Here is a 25,520-nt window from a genome sequence, read left to right as displayed (position 1 = left end):
TGGATTCGGACTGTATTTTAGAGGATAACACCGGTTAGGTCTGGGTTAGGTCTGGGTTATGCCCGCATCTAGCTCATGATTTTGCCTTCTTCGCATACTAGTTGGCCAGATCCTGGGGTTTTTTCGTGTTTGAATCACGTAGTAATGTGGTAACACACTGAAGCAGTCAATTAAACCTGGTTTCGATCAATATTTTAGAGGATAACACCGGTTAGGTCTGGGTTAGGTCCGGGATATGCCCGCATCTGGCTCATGATTTTGCCTTCTTCGCATACTTGTTGGCCAGATCCTGGGTTTTTTCCGTGTTTGATCACGTAGTAATGTGGTAACACACTGAAGCAGTCAATAAAACCTGCTTTCGATCAATATTTTAGAGGATAACACCGGTTAGGTCTGGGTTAGGTCTGGGATTTGCGCGCATCTGGCTTATACTTTCGCCTTTTTCGCAAACTTGTTGGCCAGATCCTGGGTTTTTTTCGTGTTTGAATCACGTAGTAATGTGGTAACACACTGAAGCAGTCAATTAAACCTGGTTTCGATCAATATTTTAGAGGATAACACCGGTTAGGTCTGGGTTAGGTCTGGGTTATGCCCGCATCTGGCTCATGATTTTGCCTTCTTCGCATACTTGTTGGCCAGATCCTGGGTTTTTTTCGTGTTTGAATCACGTAGTAATGTGGTAACACACTGAAGCAGTCAATAAAACCTGGATTCGGACTGTATTTTAGAGGATAACACCGGTTAGGTCTGGGTTAGGTCTGGGTTATGCCCGCATCTAGCTCATGATTTTGCCTTCTTCGCATACTTGTTGGCCAGATCCTGGGGTTTTTTCGTGTTTGAATCACGTAGTAATGTGGTAACACACTGAAGCAGTCAATTAAACCTGGTTTCCATCAATATTTTAGAAGATAACACCAGTTAGGTCTGGGTTAGGTCCGGGATATGCCCGCATCTGGCTCATGATTTTGCCTTCTTCGCATACTTGTTGGCCAGATCCTGGGTTTTTTCCGTGTTTGATCACGTAGTAATGTGGTAACACACTGAAGCAGTCAATAAAACCTGGTTTCGATCAATATTTTAGAGGATAACACCGGTTAGGTCTGGGTTAGGTCTGGGATTTGCGCGCATCTGGCTTATACTTTCGCATTTTTCGCAAACTTGTTGGCCAGATCCTGGGTATTTTTCGTGTTTGAATCACGTAGTAATGTGGTAATACACTGAAGCAGTCAATTAAACCTGGTTTCGATCAATATTTTAGAGGATAACACCGGTTAGGTCTGGGTTAGGTCTGGGTTATGCCCGCATCTGGCTCATGATTTTGCCTTCTTCGCATACTTGTTGGCCGGATCCTGGGTTTTTTCCGTGTTTGAATCACGTAGTAATGTGGTAACACACTGAAGCAGTCAATTAAACCAGGTTTCGATCAATATTTCAGAGGATAACACCGGTTAGGTCTGGGTTAGGTCTGGGAAATGCGCGCATCTGGCTTATTCTTTCGCATTCTTCGCATACTTCTTGGCCAGATCCTGGGTTTTTTTCGTGTTTGAATCACGTAGGAATGTGGTAACACACTGAAGCAGTCAATTAAACCTGGTTTCGATCAATATTTTAGAGGATAACACCGGTTAGGTCTGGGTTAGGTCCGGGATATGCCCACATCTGGCTCATGATTTTGCCTTCTTCGCATACTTGTTGGCCAGATCCTGGGTTTTTTTCGTGTTTGAATCACGTAGTAATGTGGTAACACTCTGAAGCAGTCAATTAAACCTGGTTTCGATCAATATTTCAGAGGATAACACCGGTTAGGTCTGGGTTAGGTTTGAGATATGCGCGCATCTGGCTTATACTTTCGCCTTTTTCGCAAACTTGATGGCTAGATCCTGGGTTCTTTTCGGGTTTGAATAACGCAGTAATGTGGTACCACACTGAAGCAGTCAATTAAACCTGGTTTCGATCAATATTTTAGAGGATAACGCCGGTTAGGTCTGGGTTAGGTCTGGGTTATGCCCGCATCTGGCTCATGATTTTGCCTTCTTCGCATACTTGTTGGCCAGATCCTGGGTTTTTTCCGTGTTTGAATCACGTAGTAATGTGGTAACACACTGAAGCAGTCAATTAAATCTGGTCTCGATCAATATTTTAGAGGATAACACCGGTTAGGTCTGGGTTAGGTCTGGGTTATGCCCGCATCTGGCTCATGATTTTGCCTTCTTCGCATACTTGTTGGCCAGATCCTGGGTTTTTTTCGCGTTTGAATCACGTAGTAATGTGGTAACACACTGAAGCAGTCAATTAAATGTGGTTTCGATCAATATTTTAGAGGATAACACCGGTTAGGTCTGGGTTAGGTCTGGGTTATGCCCGCATCTGGCTCATGATTTTGCCTTCTTCGTATACTTGTTGGCCAGATCCTGGGTTTTTTTCGCGTTTGAATCACGTAGTAATGTGGTAACACACTGAAGCAGTCAATTAAATCTGGTTTCGATCAATATTTTAGAGGATAACACCGGTTAGGTCTGGGTTAGGTCTGGGTTATGCCCGCATCTGGCTCATGATTTTGCCTTCTTCGCATACTTGTTGGCCAGATCCTGGGTTTTTTTCGTGTTTGAATCACGTAGTAATGTGGTAACACACTGAAGCAGTCAATAAAACCTGGATTCGGACTGTATTTTAGAGGATAACACCGGTTAGGTCTGGGTTAGGTCTGGGTTATGCCCGCATCTAGCTCATGATTTTGCCTTCTTCGCATACTAGTTGGCCAGATCCTGGGGTTTTTTCGTGTTTGAATCACGTAGTAATGTGGTAACACACTGAAGCAGTCAATTAAACCTGGTTTCGATCAATATTTTAGAGGATAACACCGGTTAGGTCTGGGTTAGGTCCGGGATATGCCCGCATCTGGCTCATGATTTTGCCTTCTTCGCATACTTGTTGGCCAGATCCTGGGTTTTTTCCGTGTTTGATCACGTAGTAATGTGGTAACACACTGAAGCAGTCAATAAAACCTGCTTTCGATCAATATTTTAGAGGATAACACCGGTTAGGTCTGGGTTAGGTCTGGGATTTGCGCGCATCTGGCTTATACTTTCGCCTTTTTCGCAAACTTGTTGGCCAGATCCTGGGTTTTTTTCGTGTTTGAATCACGTAGGAATGTGGTAACACACTGAAGCAGTCAATTAAACCTGGTTTCTATCAATATTTTAGAGGATAACACCGGTTAGGTCTGGGTTAGGTCTGGGATTTGCGCGCATCTGGCTTATACTTTCGCCTTTTTCGCAAACTTGTTGGCCAGATCCTGGGTTTTTTTCGTGTTTGAATCACGTAGGAATGTGGTAACACACTGAAGCAGTCAATTAAACCTGGTTTCTATCAATATTTTAGAGGATAACACCGGTTCGGTCTGGGTTAGGTCCGGGATATGCCCGCATCTGGCTCATGATTTTGCCTTCTTCGCATACTTGTTGGCCAGATCCTGGGTTTTTTCCGTGTTTGAATCACGTAGTAATGTGGTAACACACTGAAGCAGTCAATTAAACCTGGTTTCGATCAATATTTCAGAGGATAACACCGGTTAGGTCTGGGTTAGGTCTGGGTTATGCCCGCATCTGGCTCATGATTTTGCCTTCTTCGCATACTTGTTGGCCAGATCCTGGGTTTTTTTCGTGTTTGAATCACGTAGTAATGTGGTAACACAGTGAGGCAGGCTATTAAACCTGGATTCGGACAGTATTTTAGAGGATAACACCGGTTAGGTCTGGGTTAGGTCTGGGTTATGCCCGCATCTGGCTCATGATTTTGCCTTCTTCGCATACTTGTTGGCCAGATCCTGGGTTTTTTTCGTGTTTGAATCACGTAGTAATGTGGTAACACACTGAAGCAGTCAATTAAACCTGGTTTCGATCAATATTTTAGAGGATAACACCGGTTAGGTCTGGGTTAGGTCTGGGTTATGCCCGCATCTGGCTCATGATTTTGCCTTCTTCGCATACTTGTTGGCCAGATCCTGGGTTTTTTTCGCGTTTGAATCACGTAGTAATGTGGTAACACACTGAAGCAGTCAATTAAATCTGGTTTCGATCAATATTTTAGAGGATAACACCGGTTAGGTCTGGGTTAGGTCTGGGTTATGCCCGCATCTGGCTCATGATTTTGCCTTCTTCGCATACTTGTTGGCCAGATCCTGGGTTTTTTTCGCGTTTGAATCACGTAGTAATGTGGTAACACACTGAAGCAGTCAATTAAATCTGGTTTCGATCAATATTTTAGAGGATAACAACGGTTAGGTCTGGGTTAGGTCTGGGTTATGCCCGCATCTGGCTCATGATTTTGCCTTCTTCGCATACTTGTTGGCCAGATCCTGGGTTTTTTTCGTGTTTGAATCACGTAGTAATGTGGTAACACACTGAAGCAGTCAATAAAACCTGGATTCGGACTGTATTTTAGAGGATAACACCGGTTAGGTCTGGGTTAGGTCTGGGTTATGCCCGCATCTAGCTCATGATTTTGCCTTCTTCGCATACTTGTTGGCCAGATCCTGGGGTTTTTTCGTGTTTGAATCACGTAGTAATGTGGTAACACACTGAAGCAGTCAATTAAACCTGGTTTCCATCAATATTTTAGAAGATAACACCAGTTAGGTCTGGGTTAGGTCCGGGATATGCCCGCATCTGGCTCATGATTTTGCCTTCTTCGCATACTTGTTGGCCAGATCCTGGGTTTTTTCCGTGTTTGATCACGTAGTAATGTGGTAACACACTGAAGCAGTCAATAAAACCTGGTTTCGATCAATATTTTAGAGGATAACACCGGTTAGGTCTGGGTTAGGTCTGGGATTTGCGCGCATCTGGCTTATACTTTCGCATTTTTCGCAAACTTGTTGGCCAGATCCTGGGTATTTTTCGTGTTTGAATCACGTAGTAATGTGGTAATACACTGAAGCAGTCAATTAAACCTGGTTTCGATCAATATTTTAGAGGATAACACCGGTTAGGTCTGGGTTAGGTCTGGGTTATGCCCGCATCTGGCTCATGATTTTGCCTTCTTCGCATACTTGTTGGCCGGATCCTGGGTTTTTTCCGTGTTTGAATCACGTAGTAATGTGGTAACACACTGAAGCAGTCAATTAAACCAGGTTTCGATCAATATTTCAGAGGATAACACCGGTTAGGTCTGGGTTAGGTCTGGGAAATGCGCGCATCTGGCTTATTCTTTCGCATTCTTCGCATACTTCTTGGCCAGATCCTGGGTTTTTTTCGTGTTTGAATCACGTAGGAATGTGGTAACACACTGAAGCAGTCAATTAAACCTGGTTTCGATCAATATTTTAGAGGATAACACCGGTTAGGTCTGGGTTAGGTCCGGGATATGCCCACATCTGGCTCATGATTTTGCCTTCTTCGCATACTTGTTGGCCAGATCCTGGGTTTTTTTCGTGTTTGAATCACGTAGTAATGTGGTAACACTCTGAAGCAGTCAATTAAACCTGGTTTCGATCAATATTTCAGAGGATAACACCGGTTAGGTCTGGGTTAGGTTTGAGATATGCGCGCATCTGGCTTATACTTTCGCCTTTTTCGCAAACTTGATGGCTAGATCCTGGGTTCTTTTCGGGTTTGAATAACGCAGTAATGTGGTACCACACTGAAGCAGTCAATTAAACCTGGTTTCGATCAATATTTTAGAGGATAACGCCGGTTAGGTCTGGGTTAGGTCTGGGTTATGCCCGCATCTGGCTCATGATTTTGCCTTCTTCGCATACTTGTTGGCCAGATCCTGGGTTTTTTCCGTGTTTGAATCACGTAGTAATGTGGTAACACACTGAAGCAGTCAATTAAATCTGGTCTCGATCAATATTTTAGAGGATAACACCGGTTAGGTCTGGGTTAGGTCTGGGTTATGCCCGCATCTGGCTCATGATTTTGCCTTCTTCGCATACTTGTTGGCCAGATCCTGGGTTTTTTTCGCGTTTGAATCACGTAGTAATGTGGTAACACACTGAAGCAGTCAATTAAATGTGGTTTCGATCAATATTTTAGAGGATAACACCGGTTAGGTCTGGGTTAGGTCTGGGTTATGCCCGCATCTGGCTCATGATTTTGCCTTCTTCGTATACTTGTTGGCCAGATCCTGGGTTTTTTTCGCGTTTGAATCACGTAGTAATGTGGTAACACACTGAAGCAGTCAATTAAATCTGGTTTCGATCAATATTTTAGAGGATAACACCGGTTAGGTCTGGGTTAGGTCTGGGTTATGCCCGCATCTGGCTCATGATTTTGCCTTCTTCGCATACTTGTTGGCCAGATCCTGGGTTTTTTTCGTGTTTGAATCACGTAGTAATGTGGTAACACACTGAAGCAGTCAATAAAACCTGGATTCGGACTGTATTTTAGAGGATAACACCGGTTAGGTCTGGGTTAGGTCTGGGTTATGCCCGCATCTAGCTCATGATTTTGCCTTCTTCGCATACTAGTTGGCCAGATCCTGGGGTTTTTTCGTGTTTGAATCACGTAGTAATGTGGTAACACACTGAAGCAGTCAATTAAACCTGGTTTCGATCAATATTTTAGAGGATAACACCGGTTAGGTCTGGGTTAGGTCCGGGATATGCCCGCATCTGGCTCATGATTTTGCCTTCTTCGCATACTTGTTGGCCAGATCCTGGGTTTTTTCCGTGTTTGATCACGTAGTAATGTGGTAACACACTGAAGCAGTCAATAAAACCTGCTTTCGATCAATATTTTAGAGGATAACACCGGTTAGGTCTGGGTTAGGTCTGGGATTTGCGCGCATCTGGCTTATACTTTCGCCTTTTTCGCAAACTTGTTGGCCAGATCCTGGGTTTTTTTCGTGTTTGAATCACGTAGGAATGTGGTAACACACTGAAGCAGTCAATTAAACCTGGTTTCTATCAATATTTTAGAGGATAACACCGGTTAGGTCTGGGTTAGGTCTGGGATTTGCGCGCATCTGGCTTATACTTTCGCCTTTTTCGCAAACTTGTTGGCCAGATCCTGGGTTTTTTTCGTGTTTGAATCACGTAGGAATGTGGTAACACACTGAAGCAGTCAATTAAACCTGGTTTCTATCAATATTTTAGAGGATAACACCGGTTCGGTCTGGGTTAGGTCCGGGATATGCCCGCATCTGGCTCATGATTTTGCCTTCTTCGCATACTTGTTGGCCAGATCCTGGGTTTTTTCCGTGTTTGAATCACGTAGTAATGTGGTAACACACTGAAGCAGTCAATTAAACCTGGTTTCGATCAATATTTCAGAGGATAACACCGGTTAGGTCTGGGTTAGGTCTGGGTTATGCCCGCATCTGGCTCATGATTTTGCCTTCTTCGCATACTTGTTGGCCAGATCCTGGGTTTTTTTCGTGTTTGAATCACGTAGTAATGTGGTAACACAGTGAGGCAGGCTATTAAACCTGGATTCGGACAGTATTTTAGAGGATAACACCGGTTAGGTCTGGGTTAGGTCTGGGTTATGCCCGCATCTGGCTCATGATTTTGCCTTCTTCGCATACTTGTTGGCCAGATCCTGGGTTTTTTTCGTGTTTGAATCACGTAGTAATGTGGTAACACACTGAATCTGTCAATTAAACCTGGTTTCGATCAATATTTTAGAGGATAACACCGGTTAGGTCAGGGTTAGGTCTGGGTTATGCCCGCATCTGGCTCATGATTTTGCCTTCTTCGCATACTTGTTGGCCAGATCCTGGGATTTTTTCGTGTTTGAATCACGTAGTAATGTGGTTATACACTGAAGCTGTCAATAAAACCTGGTCTCGATCAATATTTTAGAGGATAACACCGGTTAGGTCTGGGTTAGGTCTGGGTTATGCCCGCATCTAGCTCATGATTTTGCCTTCTTCGCATACTTGTTGGCCAGATCCTGGGGTTTTTTCGTGTTTGAATCACGTAGTAATGTGGTAACACACTGAAGCAGTCAATTAAACCTGGTTTCGATCAATATTTTAGAAGATAACACCGGTTAGGTCTGGGTTAGGTCTGGGATTTGCGCGCATCTGGCTTATACTTTCGCCTTTTTCGCAAACTTGTTGGCCAGATCCTGGGTTTTTTTCGTGTTTGAATCACGTAGTAATGTGGAAATACACTGAAGCAGTCAATTAAACCTGGTTTCGATCAATATTTTAGAGGATAACACCGGTTAGGTCTGGGTTAGGTCTGGGTTATGCCCGCATCTGGCTCATGATTTTGCCTTCTTCGCATACTTGTTGGCCAGATCCTGGGTTTTTTCCGTGTGTGAATCACGTAGTAATGTGGTAACACACTGAAGCAGTCAATTAAACCTGGTTTCGATCAATATTTCAGAGGATAACACCGGTTAGGTCTGGGTTAGGTTTGAGATATGCGCGCATCTGGCTTATACTTTCGCCTTTTTCGCAAACTTGATGGCTAGATCCTGGGTTCTTTTCGGGTTTGAATAACGCAGTAATGTGGTACCACACTGAAGCAGTCAATTAAACCTGGTTTCGATCAATATTTTAGAGGATAACACCGGCTAGGTCTGGGTTAGGTCTGGGTTATGCCCGCATCTGGCTCATGATTTTGCCTTCTTCGCATACTTGTTGGCCAGATCCTGGGTTTTTTTCGCGTTTGAATCACGTAGTAATGTGGTAACACACTGAAGCAGTCAATTAAATCTGGTTTCGATCAACATTTTAGAGGATAACACCGGTTAGGTCTGGGTTAGGTCTGGGTTATGCCCGCATCTGGCTCATGATGTTGCCTTCTTCGCATACTTGTTGGCCAGATCCTGGGTTTTTTCGTGTTTGAATCACGTAGTAATGTGGTAACACACTGAAGCAGTCAATAAAACCTGGATTCGGACTGTATTTTAGAGGATAACACCGGTTAGGTCTGGGTTAGGTCTGGGTTATGCCCGCATCTAGCTCATGATTTTGCCTTCTTCGCATACTTGTTGGCCAGATCCTGGGGTTTTTTCGTGTTTGAAACACGTAGTAATGTGGTAACACACTGAAGCAGTCAATTAAACCTGGTTTCGATCAATATTTTAGAGGATAACACCGGTTAGGTCTGGGTTAGGTCCGGGATATGCCCGCATCTGGCTCATGATTTTGCCTTCTTCGCATACTTGTTGGCCAGATCCTGGGTTTTTTCCGTGTTTGATCACGTAGTAATGTGGTAACACACTGAAGCAGTCAATAAAACCTGGTTTCGATCAATATTTTAGAGGATAACACCGGTTAGGTCTTGGTTAGGTCTGGGTTATGCCCGCATCTGCTCATGATTTTGCCTTCTTCGCATACTTGTTGGCCAGATCCTGGGTTTTTTCCGTGTTTGATCACGTAGTAATGTGGTAACACACTGAAGCAGTCAATAAAACCTGGTTTCGATCAATATTTTAGAGGATAACACCGGTTAGGTCTGGGTTTGGTCTGGGATTTGCGCGCATCTGGCTTATACTTTCGCCTTTTTCGCAAACTTGTTGGCCAGATCCTGGGTTTTTTTCGTGTTTGAATCACGTAGGAATGTGGTAACACACTGAAGCAGTCAATAAAACCTGGTTTCAATCAATATTTTAGAGGATAACACCGGTTAGGTCTGGGTTAGGTCCGGGATATGCCCGCATCTGGCTCATGATTTTGCCTTCTTCGCATACTTGTTGGCCAGATCCTGGGTTTTTTTCGTGTTTGAATCACGTAGTAATGTGGTAACACACTGAAGCTGTCAATTAAACCTGGTTTCGATCAATATTTTAGAGGATAACACCGGTTAGGTCTGGGTTAGGTCTGGGTTATGCCCGCATCTGGCTCATGATTTTGCCTTCTTCGCATACTTGTTGGCCAGATCCTGGGTTTTTTTCGTGTTTGAATCACGTAGTAATGTGGTAACACACTGAAGCTGTCAATTAAACCTGGTTTCGATCAATATTTTAGAGGATAACACCGGTTAGGTGTGGGTTAGGTCTGGGATATGCGCGCATCTGGCTTATACTTTCACCTTTATCGCAAACTTATTGGCCAGATCCTGGGTTTTTTCCGTGTTTGATCACGTAGTAATGTGGTAACACAGTGAAGCAGTCAATAAAACCTGGTTTCGATCAATATTTTAGAGGATAACACCGGTTAGGTCTGGGTTAGGTCTGGGATTTGCGCGCATCTGGCTTATACTTTCGCCTTTTCCGCAAACTTGTTGGCCAGATCCTGGGTATTTTCCGTGTTTGAATCACGTAGTAATGTGATAACACACTGAAGCAGTCAATTAAACCTGGTTTCGATCAATATTTCAGAGGATAACACCGGTTAGGTCTGGGTTAGGTCTGGGTTATGCCCGCATCTGGCTCATGATTTTGCCTTCTTCGCATACTTGTTGGCCAGATCCTGGGTTTTTTTCGTGTTTGAATCACGTAGTAATGTGGTAATACACTGAAGCAGTCAATTAAACCTGGTTTCGATCAATATTTTAGAGGATAACGCCGGTTAGGTCTGGGTTAGGTCTGGGATATGCTCGCATCTGGCTCATGATTTTGCCTTCTTCGCATACTTGTTGGCCAGATCCTGGGTTTTTTTCGTGCTTGAATCACGTAGTAATGTGGTAATACACTGAAGCAGTCAATTAAACCTGGTTTCGATCAATATTTTAGAGGATAACACCGGTTAGGTCTGGGTTAGGTCTGGGTTATGCCCGCATCTGGCTCATGATTTTGCCTTCTTCGCATACTTGTTGGCCAGATCCTGGGTTTTTTCCGTGTTTGAATCACGTAGTAATGTGGTAACACACTGAAGCAGTCAATTAAACCTGGTTTCGATCAATATTTCAGAGGATAACACCGGTTAGGTCTGGGTTAGGTCTGGGAAATGCGCGCATCTGGCTTATTCTTTCGCCTTCTTCGCATACTTCTTGGCCAGATCCTGGGTTTTTTTCGTGTTTGAATCACGTAGTAATGTGGTAACACTCTGAAGCAGTCAATTAAACCTGGTTTCGATCAATATTTCAGAGGATAACACCGGTTAGGTCTGGGTTAGGTCTGAGATATGCGCGCATCTGGCTTATACTTTCGCCTTTTTCGCAAACTTGATGGCTAGATCCTGGGTTCTTTTCGGGTTTGAATAACGCAGTAATGTGGTACCACACTGAAGCAGTCAATTAAACCTGGTTTCGATCAATATTTTAGAGGATAACGCCGGTTAGGTCTGGGTTAGGTCTGGGTTATGCCCGCATCTGGCTCATGATTTTGCCTTCTTCGCATACTTGTTGGCCAGATCCTGGGTTTTTTCCGTGTTTGAATCACGTAGTAATGTGGTAACACACTGAAGCAGTCAATTAAATCTGGTCTCGATCAATATTTTAGAGGATAACACCGGTTAGGTCTGGGTTAGGTCTGGGTTATGCCCGCATCTGGCTCATGATTTTGCCTTCTTCGCATACTTGTTGGCCAGATCCTGGGTTTTTTTCGCGTTTGAATCACGTAGTAATGTGGTAACACACTGAAGCAGTCAATTAAATCTGGTTTCGATCAATATTTTAGAGGATAACACCGGTTAGGTCTGGGTTAGGTCTGGGTTATGCCCGCATCTGGCTCATGATTTTGCCTTCTTCGCATACTTGTTGGCCAGATCCTGGGTTTTTTTCGTGTTTGAATCACGTAGTAATGTGGTAACACACTGAAGCAGTCAATAAAACCTGGATTCGGACTGTATTTTAGAGGATAACACCGGTTAGGTCTGGGTTAGGTCTGGGTTATGCCCGCATCTAGCTCATGATTTTGCCTTCTTCGCATACTTGTTGGCCAGATCCTGGGTTTTTTTCGTGTTTGAATCACGTAGTAATGTGGTAATACACTGAAGCAGTCAATTAAACCTGGTTTCGATCAATATTTTAGAGGATAACACCGGTTAGGTCTGGGTTAGGTCTGGGTTATGCCCGCATCTAGCTCATGATTTTGCCTTCTTCGCATACTTGTTGGCCAGATCCTGGGTTTTTTTCGTGTTTGAATCACGTAGTAATGTGGTAATACACTGAAGCAGTCAATTAAACCTGGTTTCGATCAATATTTTAGAGGATAACACCGGTTAGGTCTGGGTTAGGTCTGGGTTATGCCCGCATCTGGCTCATGATTTTGCCTTCTTCGCATACTTGTTGGCCAGATCCTGGGTTTTTTCCGTGTTTGAATCACGTAGTAATGTGGTAACACACTGAAGCAGTCAATTAAACCTGGTTTCGATCAATATTTCAGAGGATAACACCGGTTAGGTCTGGGTTAGGTCTGGGAAATGCGCGCATCTGGCTTATTCTTTCGCCTTCTTCGCATACTTCTTGGCCAGATCCTGGGTTTTTTTCGTGTTTGAATCACGTAGGAATGTGGTAACACACTGAAGCTGTCAATTAAACCTGGTTTCGATCAATATTTTAGAGGATAACACCGGTTAGGTCTGGGTTAGGTCCGGGATATGCTCGCATCTGGCTCATGATTTTGCCTTCTTCGCATACTTGTTGGGCAGATCCTGGGTTTTCTTCGTGTTTGAATCACGTAGTAATGTGGTAATACACTGAAGCAGTCAATTAAACCTGGTTTCGATCAATATTTTAGAGGATAACACCGGTTAGGTCTGGGTTAGGTCTGGGTTATGCCCGCATCTGGCTCATGATTTTGCCTTCTTCGCATACTTGTTGGCCAGATCCTGGGTTTTTTCCGTGTTTGAATCACGTAGTAATGTGGTAATACACTGAAGCAGTCAATTAAACCTGGTTTCGATCAATATTTTAGAGGATAACACCGGTTAGGTCTGGGTTAGGTCTGGGATATGCCCGCATCTGGCTCATGATTTTGCCTTCTTCGCATACTTGTTGGCCAGATCCTGGGTTTTTTCCGTGTTTGAATCACGTAGTAATGTGGTAACACACTGAAGCAGTCAATTAAACCTGGTTTCGATCAATATTTCAGAGGATAACACCGGTTAGGTCTGGGCTAGGTCTGGGAAATGCGCGCATCTGGCTTATTCTTTCGCCTTCTTCGCATACTTCTTGGCCAGATCCTGGGTTTTTTTCGTGTTTGAATCACGTAGGAATGTGGTAACACACTGAAGCAGTCAATTAAACCTGGTTTCGATCAATATTTTAGAGGATAACACCGGTTAGGTCTGGGTTAGGTCCGGGATATGCCCGCATCTGGCTCATGATTTTGCCTTCTTCGCATACTTGTTGGCCAGATCCTGGGTTTTTTTCGTGTTTGAATCACGTAGTAATGTGGTAACACTCTGAAGCAGTCAATTAAACCTGGTTTCGATCAATATTTCAGAGGATAACACCGGTTAGGTCTGGGTTAGGTCTGAGATATGCGCGCATCTGGCTTATACTTTCGCCTTTTTCGCAAACTTGATGGCTAGATCCTGGGTTCTTTTCGGGTTTGAATAACGCAGTAATGTGGTACCACACTGAAGCAGTCAATTAAACCTGGTTTCGATCAATATTTTAGAGGATAACGCCGGTTAGGTCTGGGTTAGGTCTGGGTTATGCCCGCATCTGGCTCATGATTTTGCCTTCTTCGCATACTTGTTGGCCAGATCCTGGGTTTTTTCCGTGTTTGAATCACGTAGTAATGTGGTAACACACTGAAGCAGTCAATTAAATCTGGTCTCGATCAATATTTTAGAGGATAACACCGGTTAGGTCTGGGTTAGGTCTGGGTTATGCCCGCATCTGGCTCATGATTTTGCCTTCTTCGCATACTTGTTGGCCAGATCCTGGGTTTTCTTCGCGTTTGAATCACGTAGTAATGTGGTAACACACTGCAGCAGTCAATTAAATCTGGTTTCGATCAATATTTTAGAGGATAACACCGGTTAGGTCTGGGTTAGGTCTGGGTTATGCCCGCATCTGGCTCATGATTTTGCCTTCTTCGCATACTTGTTGGCCAGATCCTGGGTCTTTTTCGTGTTTGAATCACGTAGTAATGTGGTAACACACTGAAGCAGTCAATAAAACCTGGATTCGGACTGTATTTTAGAGGATAACACCGGTTAGGTCTGGGTTAGGTCTGGGTTATGCCCGCATCTAGCTCATGATTTTGCCTTCTTCGCATACTTGTTGGCCAGATCCTGGGGTTTTTTCGTGTTTGAATCACGTAGTAATGTGGTAACACACTGAAGCAGTCAGTTAAACCTGGTTTCGATCAATATTTTAGAAGATAACACCAGTTAGGTCTGGGTTAGGTCCGGGATATGCCCGCATCTGGCTCATGATTTTGCCTTCTTCGCATACTTGTTGGCCAGATCCTGGGTTTTTTCCGTGTTTGATCACGTAGTAATGTGGTAACACACTGAAGCAGTCAATAAAACCTGGTTTCGATCAATATTTTAGAGGATAACACCGGTTAGGTCTGGGTTAGGTCTGGGATTTGCGCGCATCTGGCTTATACTTTCGCCTTTTTCGCAAACTTGTTGGCCAGATCCTGGGTTTTTTTCGTGTTTGAATCACGTAGTAATGTGGTAATACACTGAAGCAGTCAATTAAACCTGGTTTCGATCAATATTTTAGAGGATAACACCGGTTAGGTCTGGGTTAGGTCTGGGTTATGCCCGCATCTGGCTCATGATTTTGCCTTCTTCGCATACTTGTTGGCCAGATACTGGGTTTTTTCCGTGTTTGAATCACGTAGTAATGTGGTAACACACTGAAGCAGTCAATTAAACCTGGTTTCGATCAATATTTTAGAGGATAACACCGGTTAGGTCTGGGTTAGGTCCGGGATATGCCCGCATCTGGCTCATGATTTTGCCTTCTTCGCATACTTGTTGGCCAGATCCTGGGTTTTTTTCGTGTTTGAATCACGTAGTAATGTGGTAACACTCTGAAGCAGTCAATTAAACCTGGTTTCGATCAATATTTCAGAGGATAACACCGGTTAGGTCTGGGTTAGGTCTGAGATATGCGCGCATCTGGCTTATACTTTCGCCTTTTTCGCAAACTTGATGGCTAGATCCTGGGTTCTTTTCGGGTTTGAATAACGCAGTAATGTGGTACCACACTGAAGCAGTCAATTAAACCTGGTTTCGATCAATATTTTAGAGGATAACGCCGGTTAGGTCTGGGTTAGGTCTGGGTTATGCCCGCATCTGGCTCATGATTTTGCCTTCTTCGCATACTTGTTGGCCAGATCCTGGGTTTTTTCCGTGTTTGAATCACGTAGTAATGTGGTAACACACTGAAGCAGTCAATTAAATCTGGTCTCGATCAATATTCTAGAGGATAACACCGGTTAGGTCTGGGTTAGGTCTGGGTTATGCCCGCATCTGGCTCATGATTTTGCCTTCTTCGCATACTTGTTGGCCAGATCCTGGGTTTTTTTCGTGTTCGAATCATGTAGTAATGTGGTAACACACTGAAGCAGTCAATTAAACCTGGTTTCGATCAATATTTCAGAGGATAACACCGGTTAGGTCTGGGTTAGGTCTGGGTTTTGCCCGCATCTGGCTCATGATTTTGCCTTCTTCGCATACTTGTTGGCCAGATCCTGGGTTTTTTTCGTGTTTGAATCACGTAGTAATGTGGTAATACACTGAAGCTGTCAATAAAACCTGGTTTCGATCAATATTTTAGAGGATAACACCGGTTAGGTCTGGGTTAGGTCTGCGTTATGCCCGCATCTGGCTCATGATTTTGCCTTCTTCGCATACATGTTGGCCAGATCCTGGGTTTTTTTCGTGTTTGAATCACGTAGTAATGTGGTAACACACTGAAGCAGTCAATTAAACCTGGTTTCGATCAATATTTTAGAGGATAACACCGGTTAGGTCTGGGATAGGTCCGGGATATGCCCGCCTCTGGCTTATACTTTCGCCTTTTTCGCAAAGTTGTTGGCTAGATCCTGGGTTTTTTTCCGGTTTGAATAACGCAGTAATGTGGTACCACACTGAAGCAGTCAATTAGACCTGGTTTCGATCAATATTTCAGAGGATAACACCGGTTAGGTCTGGGTTAGGTCCGGGATATGCCCGCATCTGGCTCATGATTTTGCCTTCTTCGCATACTTGTTGGCCAGATCCTGGGTTTTTTTCGTGTTTGAATCATGTAGTAATGTGGTAACACACTGAAGCAGTCAATTAAACCTGGTTTCGATCAATATTTTAGAGGATAACACCGGTTAGGTCTGAGTTAGGTCTGGGTTATGCCCGCATCTGGCTCATGATTTTGCCTTCTTCGCATACTTGTTGGCCAGATCCTGGGTTTTTTTCGTGTTTGAATCACGTAGTAATGTGGTAATACACTGAAGCAGTCAATAAAACCTGGTTTCGATCAATATTTTAGAGGATAACACCGGTTAGGTCTGGGTTAGGTCTGGGTTATGCCCGCATCTGGCTCATGATTTTGCCTTCTTCGCATACTTGTTGGCCAGATCCTGGGTATTTTCCGTGTTTGAATCACGTAGTAATGTGGTAACACACTGAAGCAGTCAATTAAACCTGGTTTCGATCAATATTTTAGAGGATAACACCGGTTAGGTCTGGGTTAGGTCTGGGATTTGCGCGCATCAGGCTTATACTTTCGCCTTTTTCGCAAACTTGTTGGCCAGATCCTGGGTATTTTCCGTGTTTGAATCACGTAGTAATGTGGTAACACACTGAAGCAGTCAATTAAACCTGGTTTCGATCAATATTTCAGAGGATAACACCGGTTAGGTCTGGGTTAGGTCTGGGTTATGCCCGCATCTGGCTCATGATTTTGCCTTCTTCGCATACTTGTTGGCCAGATCCTGGGTTTTTTCCGTGTTTGAATCACGTAGTAATGTGGTATCGCACTGCAGCAGTCAATTAAACCTGGTTTCGATCAATATTTTAGAGGATAACACCGGTTAGGTCTGGGTTTCGTCTGGGATATGCCCGCATCTGGCTCATGATTTTGCCTTCATCGCATACTTGTTGGCCAGATCCTGGGTTTTTTCCGTGTTTGAATCACGTAGTAATGTGGTAATACACTGAAGCAGTCAATTAAACCTGGTTTCGATCAATATTTCAGAGGATAACACCGGTTAGGTCTGGGTTAGGTCTCGGTTATGCCCGCATCTGGCTCATGATTTTGCCTTCTTCGCATACATGTTGGCCAGATCCTGGGTTTTTTTCGTGTTTGAATCATGTAGTAATGTGGTAACACACTGAAGCAGTCAATTAAACCTGGTTTCGATCAATATTTCAGAGGATAACACCGGTTAGGTCTGGGTTAGGTCTGGGTTTTGCCCGCATCTGGCTCATGATTTTGCCTTCTTCGCATACTTGTTGGCCAGATCCTGGGTATTTTCCGTGTTTGAATCACGTAGTAATGTGGTAATACACTGAAGCAGTCAATAAAACCTGGTTTCGATCAATATTTTAGAGGATAACACCGGTTAGGTCTGGGTTAGGTCTGGGTTATGCCCGCATCTGGCTCATGATTTTGCCTTCTTCGCATACTTGTTGGCCAGATCCTGGGTATTTTCCGTGTTTGAATCACGTAGTAATGTGGTAACACACTGAAGCAGTCAATTAAACCTGGTTTCGATCAATATTTTAGAGGATAACACCGGTTAGGTCTGGGTTAGGTCTGGGATTTGCGCGCATCTGGCTTATACTTTCGCCTTTTTCGCAAACTTGTTGGCCAGATCCCGGGTATTTTCCGTGTTTGAATCACGTAGTAATGTGGTAACACACTGAGGCAGTCAATTAAACCTGGTTTCGATCAATATTTCAGAGGATAACACCGGTTAGGTCTGGGTTAGGTCTGGGTTATGCCCGCATCTGGCTCATGATTTTGCCTTCTTCGCATACTTGTTGGCCAGATCCTGGGTTTTTTTCGTGTTTGAATCATGTAGTAATGTGGTAACACACTGAAGCAGTCAATTAAACCTGGTTTCGATCAATATTTCAGAGGATAACACCGGTTAGGTCTGGGTTAGGTCTGGGTTTTGCCCGCATCTGGCTCATGATTTTGCCTTCTTCGCATACTTGTTGGCCAGATCCTGGGTTTTTTTCGTGTTTGAATCACGTAGTAATGTGGTAATACACTGAAGCAGTCAATAAAACCTGGTTTCGATCAATATTTTAGAGGATAACACCGGTTAGGTCTGGGTTAGGTCTGCGTTATGCCCGCATCTGGCTCATGATTTTGCCTTCTTCGCATACATGTTGGCCAGATCCTGGGTTTTTTTCGTGTTTGAATCACGTAGTAATGTGGTAACACACTGAAGCAGTCAATTAAACCTGGTTTCGATCAATATTTTAGAGGATAACACCGGTTAGGTCTGGGATAGGTCCGGGATATGCCCGCCTCTGGCTTATACTTTCGCCTTTTTCGCAAAGTTGTTGGCTAGATCCTGGGTTTTTTTCCGGTTTGAATAACGCAGTAATGTGGTACCACACTGAAGCAGTCAATTAGACCTGGTTTCGATCAATATTTCAGAGGATAACACCGGTTAGGTCTGGGTTAGGTCCGGGATATGCCCGCATCTGGCTCATGATTTTGCCTTCTTCGCATACTTGTTGGCCAGATCGTGGGTTTTTTTCGTGTTTGAATCATGTAGTAATGTGGTAACACACTGAAGCAGTCAATTAAACCTGGTTTCGATCAATATTTTAGAGGATAACACCGGTTAGGTCTGAGTTAGGTCTGGGTTATGCCCGCATCTGGCTCATGATTTTGCCTTCTTCGCATACTTGTTGGCCAGATCCTGGGTTTTTTTCGTGTTTGAATCACGTAGTAATGTGGTAATACACTGAAGCAGTCAATAAAACCTGGTTTCGATCAATATTTTAGAGGATAACACCGGTTAGGTCTGGGTTAGGTCTGGGTTATGCCCGCATCTGGCTCATGATTTTGCCTTCTTCGCATACTTGTTGGCCAGATCCTGGGTATTTTCCGTGTTTGAATCACGTAGTAATGTGGTAACACACTGAAGCAGTCAATTAAACCTGGTTTCGATCAATATTTTAGAGGATAACACCGGTTAGGTCTGGGTTAGGTCTGGGATTTGCGCGCATCAGGCTTATACTTTCGCCTTTTTCGCAAACTTGTTGGCCAGATCCTGGGTATTTTCCGTGTTTGAATCACGTAGTAATGTGGTAACACACTGAAGCAGTCAATTAAACCTGGTTTCGATCAATATTTCAGAGGATAACACCGGTTAGGTCTGGGTTAGGTCTGGGTTATGCCCGCATCTGGCTCATGATTTTGCCTTCTTCGCATACTTGTTGGCCAGATCCTGGGTTTTTTCCGTGTTTGAATCACGTAGTAATGTGGTATCGCACTGCAGCAGTCAATTAAACCTGGTTTCGATCAATATTTTAGAGGATAACACCGGTTAGGTCTGGGTTTCGTCTGGGATATGCCCGCATCTGGCTCATGATTTTGCCTTCATCGCATACTTGTTGGCCAGATCCTGGGTTTTTTCCGTGTTTGAATCACGTACTAATGTGGTAATACACTGAAGCAGTCAATTAAACCTGGTTTCGATCAATATTTCAGAGGATAACACCGGTTAGGTCTGGGTTAGGTCTCGGTTATGCCCGCATCTGGCTCATGATTTTGCCTTCTTCGCATACTTGTTGGCCAGATCCTGGGTTTTTTCCGTGTTTGAATCACGTAGTAATGTGGTAATACACTGAAGCAGTCAATAAAACCTGGTTTCGAGCAATATTTTAGAGGATAACACCGGTTAGGTCTGGGTTAGGTCTGGGTTATGCCCGCATCTAGCTCATGATTTTGCCTTCTTCGCATACTTGTAGGCCAGATCCTGGGGTTTTTTCGTGTTTGAATCACGTAGTAATGTGGTAACACTCTGAAGCAGTCAATTAAACCTGGTTTCGATCAATATTTCAGAGGATAACACCGGTTAGGTCTGGGTTAGGTCTGGGATATGCGCGCATCTGGCTTATACTTTCGCCTTTTTCGCAAACTTGATGGCTAGATCCTGGGTTTTTTTCGGGTTTGAATATCGCAGTAATGTGGTACCACACTGAAGCAGTCAATTAAACCTGGTTTCGATCAATATTTAAGAGGATAACGCCGGTTAGGTCTGGGTTAGGTCTGGGTTATGCCCGCATCTGGCTCATGATTTTGCCTTCTTCGCATACTTGTTGGCCAGATCCTGGGTTTTTTCCGTGTTTGAATCACGTAGTAATGTTGTACCACACTGAGGCAGTCAATAAAACCTGGTTTCGATCAATATTTTAGAGGATAACACCGGTTAGGTCTGTGTTAGGTCTGGGTTATGCCCGCATCTGGCTCATGATTTTGCCTTCTTCGCATACTTGTTGGCCAGATCCTGGGTTTTTTTCGTGTTTGAATCACGTAGTAATGTGGTAACACACTGAAGCAGTCAATTAAACCTGGTTTCGATCAATATTTTAGAGGATAACACCGGTTAGGTCTGGGATAGGTCCGGGATATGCCCGCCTCTGGCTTATACTTTCGCCTTTTTCGCAAAGTTGTTGGCTAGATCCTGGGTTTTTTTCCGGTTTGAATAACGCAGTAATGTGGTACCACACTGAAGCAGTCAATTAGACCTGGTTTCGATCAATATTTCAGAGGATAACACCGGTTAGGTCTGGGTTAGGTCCGGGATATGCCCGCATCTGGCTCATGATTTTGCCTTCTTCGCATACTTGTTGGCCAGATCCTGGGTTTTTTTCGTGTTTGAATCATGTAGTAATGTGGTAACACACTGAAGCAGTCAATTAAACCTGGTTTCGATCAATATTTTAGAGGATAACACCGGTTAGGTCTGAGTTAGGTCTGGGTTATGCCCGCATCTGGCTCATGATTTTGCCTTCTTCGCATACTTGTTGGCCAGATCCTGGGTTTTTTTCGTGTTTGAATCACGTAGTAATGTGGTAATACACTGAAGCAGTCAATAAAACCTGGTTTCGATCAATATTTTAGAGGATAACACCGGTTAGGTCTGGGTTACGTCTGGGTTATGCCCGCATCTGGCTCATGATTTTGCCTTCTTCGCATACTTGTTGGCCAGATCCTGGGTATTTTCCGTGTTTGAATCACGTAGTAATGTGGTAACACACTGAAGCAGTCAATTAAATCTGGTCTCGATCAATATTTTAGAGGATAACACCGGTTAGGTCTGGGTTAGGTCTGGGTTATGCCCGCATCTGGCTCATGATTTTGCCTTCTTCGCATACTTGTTGGCCAGATCCTGGGTTTTCTTCGCGTTTGAATCACGTAGTAATGTGGTAACACACTGCAGCAGTCAATTAAATCTGGTTTCGATCAATATTTTAGAGGATAACACCGGTTAGGTCTGGGTTAGGTCTGGGTTATGCCCGCATCTGGCTCATGATTTTGCCTTCTTCGCATACTTGTTGGCCAGATCCTGGGTTTTTTTCGTGTTTGAATCACGTAGTAATGTGGTAACACACTGAAGCAGTCAATAAAACCTGGATTCGGACTGTATTTTAGAGGATAACACCGGTTAGGTCTGGGTTAGGTCTGGGTTATGCCCGCATCTAGCTCATGATTTTGCCTTCTTCGCATACTTGTTGGCCAGATCCTGGGGTTTTTTCGTGTTTGAATCACGTAGTAATGTGGTAACACACTGAAGCAGTCAATTAAACCTGGTTTCGGTCAATATTTTAGAAGATAACACCAGTTAGGTCTGGGTTAGGTCCGGGATATGCCCGCATCTGGCTCATGATTTTGCCTTCTTCGCATACTTGTTGGCCAGATCGTGGGTTTTTTTCGTGTTTGAATCATGTAGTAATGTGGTAACACACTGAAGCAGTCAATTAAACCTGGTTTCGATCAATATTTTAGAGGATAACACCGGTTAGGTCTGAGTTAGGTCTGGGTTATGCCCGCATCTGGCTCATGATTTTGCCTTCTTCGCATACTTGTTGGCCAGATCCTGGGTTTTTTTCGTGTTTGAATCACGTAGTAATGTGGTAATACACTGAAGCAGTCAATAAAACCTGGTTTCGATCAATATTTTAGAGGATAACACCGGTTAGGTCTGGGTTAGGTCTGGGTTATGCCCGCATCTGGCTCATGATTTTGCCTTCTTCGCATACTTGTTGGCCAGATCCTGGGTATTTTCCGTGTTTGAATCACGTAGTAATGTGGTAACACACTGAAGCAGTCAATTAAACCTGGTTTCGATCAATATTTTAGAGGATAACACCGGTTAGGTCTGGGTTAGGTCTGGGATTTGCGCGCATCAGGCTTATACTTTCGCCTTTTTCGCAAACTTGTTGGCCATATCCTGGGTATTTTCCGTGTTTGAATCACGTAGTAATGTGGTAACACACTGAAGCAGTCAATTAAACCTGGTTTCGATCAATATTTCAGAGGATAACACCGGTTAGGTCTGGGTTAGGTCTGGGTTATGCCCGCATCTGGCTCATGATTTTGCCTTCTTCGCATACTTGTTGGCCAGATCCTGGGTTTTTTCCGTGTTTGAATCACGTAGTAATGTGGTATCGCACTGCAGCAGTCAATTAAACCTGGTTTCGATCAATATTTTAGAGGATAACACCGGTTAGGTCTGGGTTTCGTCTGGGATATGCCCGCATCTGGCTCATGATTTTGCCTTCATCGCATACTTGTTGGCCAGATCCTGGGTTTTTTCCGTGTTTGAATCACGTACTAATGTGGTAATACACTGAAGCAGTCAATTAAACCTGGTTTCGATCAATATTTCAGAGGATAACACCGGTTAGGTCTGGGTTAGGTCTCGGTTATGCCCGCATCTGGCTCATGATTTTGCCTTCTTCGCATACTTGTTGGCCAGATCCTGGGTTTTTTCCGTGTTTGAATCACGTAGTAATGTGGTAATACACTGAAGCAGTCAATAAAACCTGGTTTCGAGCAATATTTTAGAGGATAACACCGGTTAGGTCTGGGTTAGGTCTGGGTTATGCCCGCATCTAGCTCATGATTTTGCCTTCTTCGCATACTTGTAGGCCAGATCCTGGGGTTTTTTCGTGTTTGAATCACGTAGTAATGTGGTAACACTCTGAAGCAGTCAATTAAACCTGGTTTCGATCAATATTTCAGAGGATAACACCGGTTAGGTCTGGGTTAGGTCTGGGATATGCGCGCATCTGGCTTATACTTTCGCCTTTTTCGCAAACTTGATGGCTAGATCCTGGGTTTTTTTCGGGTTTGAATAACGCAGTAATGTGGTACCACACTGAAGCAGTCAATTAAACCTGGTTTCGATCAATATTTAAGAGGATAACGCCGGTTAGGTCTGGGTTAGGTCTGGGTTATGCCCGCATCTGGCTCATGATTTTGCCTTCTTCGCATACTTGTTGGCCAGATCCTGGGTTTTTTCCGTGTTTGAATCACGTAGTAATGTTGTACCACACTGAGGCAGTCAATAAAACCTGGTTTCGATCAATATTTTAGAGGATAACACCGGTTAGGTCTGTGTTAGGTCTGGGTTATGCCCGCATCTGGCTCATGATTTTGCCTTCTTCGCATACTTGTTGGCCAGATCCTGGGTTTTTTTCGTGTTTGAATCACGTAGTAATGTGGTAACACACTGAAGCAGTCAATTAAACCTGGTTTCGATCAATATTTTAGAGGATAACACCGGTTAGGTCTGGGATAGGTCCGGGATATGCCCGCCTCTGGCTTATACTTTCGCCTTTTTCGCAAAGTTGTTGGCTAGATCCTGGGTTTTTTTCCGGTTTGAATAACGCAGTAATGTGGTACCACACTGAAGCAGTCAATTAGACCTGGTTTCGATCAATATTTCAGAGGATAACACCGGTTAGGTCTGGGTTAGGTCCGGGATATGCCCGCATCTGGCTCATGATTTTGCCTTCTTCGCATACTTGTTGGCCAGATCCTGGGTTTTTTTCGTGTTTGAATCATGTAGTAATGTGGTAACACACTGAAGCAGTCAATTAAACCTGGTTTCGATCAATATTTTAGAGGATAACACCGGTTAGGTCTGAGTTAGGTCTGGGTTATGCCCGCATCTGGCTCATGATTTTGCCTTCTTCGCATACTTGTTGGCCAGATCCTGGGTTTTTTTCGTGTTTGAATCACGTAGTAATGTGGTAATACACTGAAGCAGTCAATAAAACCTGGTTTCGATCAATATTTTAGAGGATAACACCGGTTAGGTCTGGGTTACGTCTGGGTTATGCCCGCATCTGGCTCATGATTTTGCCTTCTTCGCATACTTGTTGGCCAGATCCTGGGTATTTTCCGTGTTTGAATCACGTAGTAATGTGGTAACACACTGAAGCAGTCAATTAAATCTGGTCTCGATCAATATTTTAGAGGATAACACCGGTTAGGTCTGGGTTAGGTCTGGGTTATGCCCGCATCTGGCTCATGATTTTGCCTTCTTCGCATACTTGTTGGCCAGATCCTGGGTTTTCTTCGCGTTTGAATCACGTAGTAATGTGGTAACACACTGCAGCAGTCAATTAAATCTGGTTTCGATCAATATTTTAGAGGATAACACCGGTTAGGTCTGGGTTAGGTCTGGGTTATGCCCGCATCTGGCTCATGATTTTGCCTTCTTCGCATACTTGTTGGCCAGATCCTGGGTTTTTTTCGTGTTTGAATCACGTAGTAATGTGGTAACACACTGAAGCAGTCAATAAAACCTGGATTCGGACTGTATTTTAGAGGATAACACCGGTTAGGTCTGGGTTAGGTCTGGGTTATGCCCGCATCTAGCTCATGATTTTGCCTTCTTCGCATACTTGTTGGCCAGATCCTGGGGTTTTTTCGTGTTTGAATCACGTAGTAATGTGGTAACACACTGAAGCAGTCAATTAAACCTGGTTTCGGTCAATATTTTAGAAGATAACACCAGTTAGGTCTGGGTTAGGTCCGGGATATGCCCGCATCTGGCTCATGATTTTGCCTTCTTCGCATACTTGTTGGCCAGATCCTGGGTTTTTTCCGTGTTTGATCACGTAGTAATGTGGTAACACACTGAAGCAGTCAATAAAACCTGGTTTCGATCAATATTTTAGAGGATAACACCGGTTAGGTCTGGGTTAGGTCTGGGATTTGCGCGCATCTGGCTTATACTTTCGCCTTTTTCGCAAACTTGTTGGCCAGATCCTGGGTTTTTTTCGTGTTTGAATCACGTAGTAATGTGGTAATACACTGAAGCAGTCAATTAAACCTGGTTTCGATCAATATTTTAGAGGATAACACCGGTTAGGTCTGGGTTAGGTCTGGGTTATGCCCGCATCTGGCTCATGATTTTGCCTTCTTCGCATACTTGTTGGCCAGATCCTGGGTTTTTTCCGTGTTTGAATCACGTAGTAATGTGGTAACACACTGAAGCAGTCAATTAAACCTGGTTTCGATCAATATTTTAGAGGATAACGCCGGTTAGGTCTGGGTTAGGTCTGGGATATGCGCGCATCTGGCTCATACTTTCGCCTTTTTCGCAAACTTGTTGGCCAGATCCTGGATTTTTTCCGTGTTGGAATCACGTAGTAATGTTGTACCACACTGAGGCAGTCAATTAAACCTGGATTCGGACATTATTTTAGAGGATAACACCGGTTAGGTCTGG

Source organism: Colletes latitarsis, chromosome 13 (assembly GCF_051014445.1).
Source record: "Colletes latitarsis isolate SP2378_abdomen chromosome 13, iyColLati1, whole genome shotgun sequence".
NCBI lineage: Eukaryota > Metazoa > Arthropoda > Insecta > Hymenoptera > Colletidae > Colletes > Colletes latitarsis.
Note: the sequence above shows the minus strand (reverse complement) of the source record.